At 43.0% G+C, this 10,000-nt stretch overlaps 1 protein-coding gene across 1 annotated transcript in view; it reads right to left on the reverse strand.

Annotated features, from left to right (window-relative positions):
• Positions 1 to 10,000, reverse strand: part of LOC139664381 (metabotropic glutamate receptor 8-like) — a gene marked incomplete at its 3' end in the record, with an annotated part of 90,674 nt that overhangs the window by 52,455 nt on the left and 28,219 nt on the right. The window lies entirely within an intron of this gene.

Here is a 10,000-nt window from a genome sequence, read left to right on the forward strand (position 1 = left end):
GCCAGACACATTGGTTTGTACATGTATGTGTGGAAAGCACTATTTTTTTTTGTGTGTAGGATAATCTGACTCAATTGATGTTTCATGAGGGAATAGCCTCTTCTACTTCAGCTATGGAGCTTATAGACAGTCATCCTCCCTTGTTTTCCTCCTATCACTTCCCCAAACCTACAACTTGGATCTCTAAGCAAGGTAAATCACCATCTGTTTCCCATCAGGGTGCAAAGGCAGTCAAACTCTAGCCACAGCACACACAGGACGACACCTGCCAACCCCTTTATGATGAATGCCACTCGGTATTGGGGTTGAAAAAAAATACTATATATCCATTTTAAGCAAAAAGAAACACAGACTTTTTCTTGCACCAGTGCAGCTCTAAAACAAAGTGAAACAAAGTGTGGAGAAACGGCTGGCTCTGCCAAGCTTAAAAGGTAAAAGGTCCCAATTCTGTTACCAAGAAAAACACTTAGTTCAAAGGTAAAAATCCTGAATCAATGAAGCCTTTGAAAAGTTCTAGACCCATAAAACCAGCAACAAAAGACGAAGTGAAAAAAAAAAAACATGAATCAGTGGAAGCTTAAAAAAAACGTTCCAGGACACTGAACCTTTTCCAAATAGAGGGTTTGGCACTGATTCGGTTGAGCTCTGCTTCTTGGACGGCGAAGGCCTTGGCTTTAGCTCAACATGTAATCGTTAATCCTCCAGTCTGACAATCCTGTAATGGCGACTGAAGCGGCGGCCGTTGTTCAGTTTGATGAGGAGTTAACGGCTACTTATCATGCAGAGATCAAGAGAGAGAAGGGATGAGGAGAGAGAATAAACAGCGAAAAGATAAGAAGACATGACCAGCCACTGGCAAGGTCTGTTAGTGCAAGATTGTGTGTGTGTGTGTGTGTGTGTGTGTGTGCCTGTGTGTGTGTATGTGTGTGTGTGTATATAAACCAACTATATCAATCTGTATCAATCTCTTCAAACAGAATCAGTGAATGATTAGGGAAGGTCAGCTGGTAATTAAGCTGCTACTAGTGGAGGTGGAGTAGCAGGTATTGATTTGTGGCTCTACATTTGTGTATGTGTGTGTGTGTGGGGGGGGGGGGTGTAGATTACACAAATAGGTGAAACTGCAACTTGTCAAATGAGATCCTCTCTGTCTTCAATATATAGATTCAGATGTAATAGTTGCTGTATGTTCTGCTCCTTTTGCTAAGAAGTCTGCAGCGTTTTGTTCAAATAAAAGCTCCATTAAACATGTTGGACAAATGACAAGATCTTTAAAAGCGCTTTACAAGTACATTGAGCGTGATGGGAGAACATTCTGCACAGCACTGCAGATTGATCACCCGTACACCAATAACCATCTAAAACTATCCACTTTATCTGGCACATTACCTGTGTACACAACCGTTACCTGTGTAGCAACCATTCACTGTACAGCTTTGTTAATCTGCTGTACAGTGTCTGTCTATCTTTCTATCTATGAATGTTCACATAGACCAGCTTAATCCAACAGATAGGTGGGTAAAAATGTGATAGAAATGAAAGAGAGAAGGAAAGAAAGGCTTGTGCTGTTATCTTTCCATCTCATATATCTGAATGCCACCAGCCACAGCATTCATCTCTTTAAGTGTTTGGATAAAACTCTGACCGCCTCACTCTGACAGGATGAGAGACAACCGAGAGACAAATATTCTCCTTGCTGTCACTCTACTATATATACTGCTGGGCGATGTTCACCTGGCGGTTAGAGAAACGGCAGAAGGTCGTCAGTTCGAATCCCAGCCTGGCTGAGAAACCCAGGGAAAAGTTATCCCTCAACAGCTACTGTTGTGGGGTAACTGTAACCGTATGCTTGTGAAGCAAGGCAGTGCTGAGAAAACTTAGTCAATATTCCCTGCATGAATAATAGTTAAAAATAACTGTCTCATTAAAAATGAATGAAATAAAATAATTAAAAGACACAGAGAGAGAGAAAACAACAGAGCAACCTGAGGTGCTTTTTCAAGCAGATAACAGTCAGCCAGCTACAGTATGAACACATTAGAAATGAAAGAAAATAAAACCCAGTTCTCTTTGTTTCATAATGCATCCCAATGTATGGCGGGTCTGAATACAAAGAGAAAAACAAACTTCTAAAGTTAGTGTCCCCATCAAAAAGAAACAGACAGGTAAAACTTTCCCTTTTAGATGCCAAGTCAAATCAGGAACTGTTAGGTAACTTGTAGAAAAAAGGGTTTCAGAACGACAGTAAGACAGGCAGAGCAAATCAGAGAGAAAACCAGTTACAGGTGGAAAGGTAGACAGAAACAAAGTCAGAAACATAAACCAGAAACACCAGAAGAGAGAAAAGTGTAACTTAAGGACAAGCAGAAATTTTGTAAGTGAAAAGACTAAAATGGAGAAAGTCTAACTGACAGAGAGGAAGGCAAAAATAGATTAACTGCGACAGATGGATGGACATACAAACAAGAGAGAAGACACAGATAAGACAGGAGGTGAGTCAGAAAGCCAAAAATGGAGACGAAACTTGCAAAATGACAATCAAAGTCACACAGCAGATCGCAACTCACCTAAACACAGAAAAATTGAGGAGGGAAACGTACGTTTTAAGAAGACAGACAGACTAAAATAGAGGGTAACTGACGGATAACTTTGCATTGAGACGGACTAAATTAGCTAGAAAAAAGTAGCTTAACTTCCAGACAGACAGTTATCAAAGGCTAACAGTCTGATCCCTCCTTTCAAAACACACTCGGATTTATTGTCAAAACCAGTCCTATCCAACACACACAAACACAGACACACACACATATACGTAAAGCTCACATGACATGCATCCACACACACACACACATGCACACACATCAAAATGCCTCTGCTCTTAGCACCAAATGCACTTAGACAGGCTTACTAAAACCTCTCACTTTTATTCTGTGGCTGTGGCAGTGGCACAAAAATAACTTTTTTCTTAATTTACACACACACACACACGCATACACACTCACACTCCAGGGTGTAGCCAACCAATTAAAGGCAAGTAGACGTGAAGAGAATCAAAGAAAGGAGACATTATTTATAACTTCAAAGTCTTTTGTGACAATACGACTTCTTCTGTAGAGGAGCGCGGCCGCCTCCCCTTCACCAAGGTATAGAGGTTTTCTTTCAGCTTGTACTACAACAGACTGTGGGGCGTTTTAACAGAAGCGGTACTCAGTCTCTCTCTCACACACACACACACACACACACACACACACAACACACACCATCAAAGAGATAGAGAAGAGAGATAGAGATGGCAGTGAGAGAGGAAAGATGAGAGAGATGTCAGAGGAGGAGAGAGGATAGATTAGTGAAAAGAAGGTAGAGGAGAGAGAGAGGAAGAAGGGGGAGAGAAGTAGAGAGGGGCAGTGAGAAAGATGTCAGAGAGAGATAGGAAGGATAAAGCTGGTAGTGTACTTGCTGCAGAAATGAAGTTTGGCTGATTTGTATGAACCAAAGGACACTTTGGCAGAGAAAATGAAGCGTCTGCAGTTGGTCTCCAATATCACATGACTGGTTGTGTTGTCTTGTGGGAAAACCTGCCCACTGCCTCTGTTTACATCTCCATGCTAATATCCCATGGTCAACTCTTCAGTCAGGCATGGAGACTGGCATGGAGTGTCAGTAAAGGAACAATAGAAATATTAAGTTGTATGCGGTGACATGTTCAACTGTCGATTTCATCCTAGTTTTCCTTTGTTATAAGTATACCGCCTCCTCCCAAAGAAAGAGAGCTAACACTTCGGTCCCATGACTTGACTGCCACAAATCCCTTTTTCTTCCATAATATAGGAGTGAATGGAAAGTCTCTCTCTCTCTCTCTCTCTCTCTCTCTCTCTCTCTCTCTCTCTCTCTCTCTCTCACACACACACACAATCGTTAAGTGTGTGCGCCTTGAGACAGAGAGGAGTACAGGATATAAAGCCTAATGAAACAAGGCCAGGCTCTACCTATCAATCAATTAATACTGCGAGCACACACACATACACATACTAACTCACACTAACACACACACACACACACACACACAAACTAGACATATCCATCCAATAATCCTACAGATCCCAGTTAAAGTGCTAGTAGATAACCCTTTCCCCTCCCCATGGATTTGTGTGTGTGTGTGTGTGTGTGTGTGTGTGTGTGTGTGTGTGTGTGTGTGTGTGTGTGTGTGTGTGTGTGTATGTGTGTGTGTGTGTGTGTGTGTGTGTGTGTGAGTGTGTGTACTAGTGATTAATCCAGTGGTACTAGTAGGAGGTGGTGATGCCCTGAGGCTGTGCTTTCCTCTGATGAGATCTTGACAGCCGAGGTTTATTCCTCTGCATCTCTCTCAATTTCCTTCTCTCGCTCTTTTCCATTCTAGCTCCCTCGTTGCTTCTTCTTCTTCTTCTTCTTTCTCTTTCTCAAACTTAATTGCTTCCCCTCTCTCTCTTTTCCCATCCCTTGTTCATCAGTTTAGTGTGCTTCAACCCCTCATCGCTCCCTTCTTCTTTCCCTCCCTCTCCCTCAAATGGATCTCTTCCAGCCCTTCTCTCACTCACACTCTCTCCCCATCTCCTCTCTCACAGCTTGTTCTTCACCTTAGGGTGCACCTTGAAGTCCTCTCACCCCTTTCCCTTTCTCTTTGCCTCTCTTTATATCCTCTCCCACCATCTTCCACCTCCTCTCTATATCTAATTTTCTCCCTCCCTCTCTGCAGGTGATTAGCAGTGTAGAGGTCAAAACATGTGAACCATGTGAAATGAAAGAGCTTTACTTCTAACCCAGCAGTGGGCGTGCAAATATATATACACACACACACACACACACCCACGCACGCACATATAGACACACATACACACACACGTACTAATGCAAACGTGTGCACAGGCACAGACACATAAAAGTACACACAGGAACATTCACACACACACACACACACTTCACAACTTGGCAGTCAGGGAAAATAATTGTCTGCTTTCTTCAACTTGCCTCCATGTTCTTGTTGTTGTTCTATCAGATACCGAGCCAAAGCCTTTTTTAAAGCAGAGTGTGTAATCTCCACAACAGGCCTGATGTTCTGCTTTAGTACCCGGTCAGGAGTGTATTCCTCTGATCGGCAACATGTTCAGTCAAATCTGAAGAGCGGCACTAACTCTGAGAAGAACGCATACACACACATATACACACACACATGCAATGGAATGAAGAGTAATACACACACAAGCATATGAATGTAGGCCGACACACACAAACACACACAAAAGCTGATATACAGGTCAAAATTAGCTACTAGAATTATCTCACAAGTGAGAAAATGATCATTTATGAGGACTTGTATAAACTTTAAAGTTAAATGGTATCACTATGCTGAGTGATTGTATGCTACTAGCATTATTCAAAGGAAGAGAAGAGTTATAATAAAAGTTGTGGGGAGTTTTTATTATATGGCCTGTAGATTCATAAATTTAAAAAATGAAATATCATTAACTCAATATAGTTGATGAAGCCAGGTCCATTTTTGGAACTATTTCAGGTGAGCAACCACTTATTCATCCCCTGCACACTGATTTTTAGCTGTGCAGAGTCTCCCATTGCCTAACACATTCACTTCCTATGGAAACAGGGAAAGTAGTCCCTGGTAGTTCAAAACAGTATTTTTGTGTAAATGTCTAATAAATCTAATAAATCTCCTACACAAAGCTGTCACACTTAGCCATTTATTATTCAAAATGATTTACCATTTCACTTTAGAGCTGCTACAAGTTCTCACTGTCTCACTTTTGAGATAATGCTAGTGGCCTACTATCACTCAACATGGTGTATGCTAAAGTGTTAGCATGGAGCACCAGAGCAATCGGATCTACCGGGGACACATGGATGATTTTGGTTGAGGAAAGTTGAGCAAGGGGCCAATTTCCCAAAAACCTGGTGTATTGCTTTAATGTTGACTCCTTTATCTCAGGCTATAGGGTTGTGGAGGGATCCGATTTATTGCATTAGCACAGTTTCATTTCATTTTATTCATTTTACCTTTATAGTTTTTAATTGTACACTAAAGACTTGCTAAAACACTCTCTCTCACACACACACCTCCTCATCTCACTTATGGTACACACCGAGCCCCATTTCGATCATGCATAATTGATGAGATCCTCTCTCTCTCTCTCTTTCTCTCTCTCTCTCTCTCTCTCTTTCTCTCTCTTACTCTGTCACACACACTTTGCATGAACACAACCAGTCTCTCTCGCTCTTGTTGTCTCTCACTCACATACAATCTGTCTCTTCGTAACGCTCTCACACAAATACACTGCCACAAATACATACACTCAATCTCTCTCGCACATAAACAGTCACTCACACACACACACACACACACTCACACACCATCTTGTTGGTGTCTTGTCCCCCTCTACTTCCAGTGAACCCCAGTAGCTGTGAAGTGTTGATTCAGACAACTAATCAACAGCCAAGCCCCCCAGAGACACCGACCACATGTTAGCTGACAACACCGCCATGACCCTCTGTGTGTGTGTGTGTGTGTGCATGTTGTGTGTGTGTGTGTGTGTGTGTGTGTGTGTGCACATTTGCTCCTCTCTCTCTGACAGGATGACACAAAAACAAGCTCAGAAGTGTACTCCATTTTTCACCTCTACCTCGTGCAGTTGCATAAATAGAAAGTGTAGATTGGATGCAAGCGGCTCTCAAGTCTCGAGTGACCCTGGCATAACACACACGCACATGCACGCGCACACACACACACACACGCGCGCACACACGCACGCACACACACACACACACACACACTCCATCTCTATGCAATCCTCCCCTAATCTCATCTCATTCATCCTCCCTCATCCTTTCTCTCCCTCCGTCTTTCTTCCATTCCCTCTTGTCTTCTCTCCCTCCCTCTCTCTCTCTCTCTTTCTCTCTCTGTCTACCTCACCCTTCGCTCTTCCCTCCCCTCCCTGCACCCCCCTCTCTCCCCAATGTATCCTCCCGTCCCTCCCTCTCTCTTTTTCTCCATTTCAAATTTATTAGCTATGACATAAGGAGAGAACACAAAAAGCCGTCACTGTCATCCCCCCACACACACACACCCCGACACACACACACTGAATAAGAAAAAAAAAAACATTACACCTCCTCTGGGAGCAGGAGCTGTCATTTGCTAAAACAAGAAATGGAAGAAGAGTGGAGGGAGAGAGAGAGAGCAAGAGAAAGAGAGACGCAGACAGAGAATGAGGTATGGATGAGGACAGGAGAGGGGGAAAAAAAAAAACTTTTTATTTCTTGTTCTTCCAAAATGAATTTCAAGGCTCATCTGCTCTGGGTGATGTTGGCGTTCACGGCCTAACAGTCCCAGATAAACACAGCCTCAGCTCTGAGAGGAGGACGACCCGCCAACATCATCTGTTATGCGGAGATAGACAGAGAGAGAGAGAGAGAGAGAGAGAGAGAGAGAGATAGAGGAGACAGACTGAGAGGAAAGACAGAAGGAAGAGGAGAAAGAAAGTGGGTTACAAGAGAAGGGGGAGAGAGAGAGCCAGTGACAGCAGAGAGTAAGAGATGGGGCAATTATAGACGGGAGGAAAGCAAGCGAGACAAACGGGGAGAAAGTGAGAAGGAGGATAAAGATAAAAGAGGAGTTGAGAGCAAATGAATGAGGCAAGAAAAGGAGGAGAGGAGACAGAGGGAACTCAGCTTTGTTTTTTAGGAGGTTGGACACAGAGAGAGATAGAGAGTGATGACCGTGGGGGGGGTTCACCTTCACAGCACCCCGAAATTGACTTACTTTCTTTTTCTCTGACTCTACAATTCTCTATCTCTTTGTTTCTTCCTGGTTTCACCTTTCTGGTTCTTCCCCTCTCTCTCTCTTTCTCTCTTTCCCTCCCTCCTGCCTGTAATCTCATAAAGGCTCATATCAAACTCGGACGGTTTTCTAACAGACACAGAAGTTAAAGTTTATCACTCAATCTAGCGACTCCTCTAAAGCTTAACTACAGTGTCTGGGGCAACAATAAAGACAGAGTGAGGATACTAACAGCTTATACGACTCAGCAGCCTGAAGGGTGAAGGCTCAAAGCCAGGGTGACTTAGGAGGGAGTGTGTGTGTGTGTGTGTGTGTGTGTGTGTGTATACATTTACAGTGTCTGTGTCTGCATTTCTAGTGTGTGTCTGTGCACAATGCAAAGCCTGTCCAAACCCACCAACAAGGCTTTGCACTACAATATTGCAGGCCATTGTCCAATTATGTGTGTGTGTGTGTGTGTGTGTGTGTGTGTGTGTGTGTGTGTGTGTGTGTGTGTGTGTGTGTGTGTGTGTGTGCAGATGCCTGCCATCGCTTGTACTTGCACATTTGTAATAAAGCCTGTGGTTCCTAGATTGGACTGTATAACCATCACACAATTTATCCCTGAGTGACAGAAGTGAATGTGTTTGAGTGGTGTGCACGCATGTGTGGATGTGTGTGAGAGTTTATGCTTCTGTGTGTGTGTATGTGTGTGTGTTTCTGTGTGTGTCTGTGTGTGTCTGTGTGTGTGCTGGCCTCGCTGGTGCCAGTCAGGCATGACAGGAGAGAATTAAAAGCCGTAGGCGCCGAGAGACCTTCTCACAGACCAATGGTGTATGTGTGTGTGTGTGTGTGTGTGTGTGTGTGTGTGTCTGTGAGTGTGAGTATGAGTGTGTTTGTGTGTAGAGAGTGACCTTCTCTCCAGACTAGAGTCACAGGCGGTTGGTTTTGGTACCAGCCCTTTGGCTTTATGGAGGCCCATGGGCAACTTATACTGCCGTCTGGGAGAGAGTTTAAATGTGAGTGTGTGTGTGTGTGTGTGTGTGTGTGTGTGTATACACTAACTCTATTGGAACAAACTCTCTTCTCTTACCAACTCACCCCCACCCTTTTTCCTTCCTTTCTTCCTCCCTCACTACTATCTTTCTCTCTTTCCTCTCTGTTACTGAACTAAAAATATTTATGTAATTGAAATTTTCAAAGGGAATTAATAGGTGATGCATTGCAACTTCATAGTAACCACTGAACACAGCGTAACGTTCCAGTTGAAGTTCCAAATTACATTTAACACTGGCAACGAAGTGAAAAAAGGACAATTTTTACACACGTGAATGAATGAATGAATGAATTAAAGAGGGCGATAGTGGGTGTAGCGTGTGTGTAGGCGTGTATAAATACTGTGTGTGTCTCCATCCTCGCTACGCTTGGGAACGAGTGATGAATTTTTCAGTGGATAAAAGAGCATCCATCCATCCATCCATCCATCCATCCATTCATCTATAAATAGTCGGAAAAGTAGCTGCTCTGTCCAGAGGCCAGGAAACACTGTTATAAGTAAAACATAGTCTTATAGTCTGTGTTAGAGGTATACACCACCCAATTTATAAAGTCGTGCATATTATTTTGAAGTCGTAGGACAGTCCAATTAGAAGTTATGAACATGAACAACCTGAAGCTAGAAAACAGAGCCAACTTTAAATGTCTGTAGCTGAATCTGTGTCACCGAAATATGACAGTCACAGTTCCGCTCCATTTAAAATAAATAGGTGACTGCGTTTATCTGGGATTTAGTCCAGCCCAAATACATGGTCTCCTATTTATTGCTCACTGTCCGCTGATTGGATTTTATCCTGAATGTATACATCTCGATATGACACTTCTTCAATTTTAAACTTTAAATTTCCCTGTGGTCATGAGGCAGCTTTGCTTCATTTTCAACTCAGCTCACGCACATCTCTCTCTCACACAGTTATGCACACACACACACACTCTGTCGGCCTCTTTCTCTCTTGCGTTCTTGCTCTCACACACACACAAATACGCACACTTTCTCTCAGAGCCTCTGTAGGCCCAATTAGAGAGTCATAATTACTGCCACACAGGAAATGCAGGAATGAGAGGATGATAAAAAACAGAGTTTCTCATCAACATCCATTTTTAACCCAAAACTACATTGCTCCTAACAATAATGTTCCC

This window comes from Centroberyx affinis, unplaced genomic scaffold, assembly GCF_046629955.1.
Source record: "Centroberyx affinis isolate AG114_WGS23_722 - 3 ecotype Tasmania unplaced genomic scaffold, CSIRO-AGI_Caff_v1 ptg004260l_1, whole genome shotgun sequence".
Taxonomy (NCBI): domain Eukaryota; kingdom Metazoa; phylum Chordata; class Actinopteri; order Beryciformes; family Berycidae; genus Centroberyx; species Centroberyx affinis.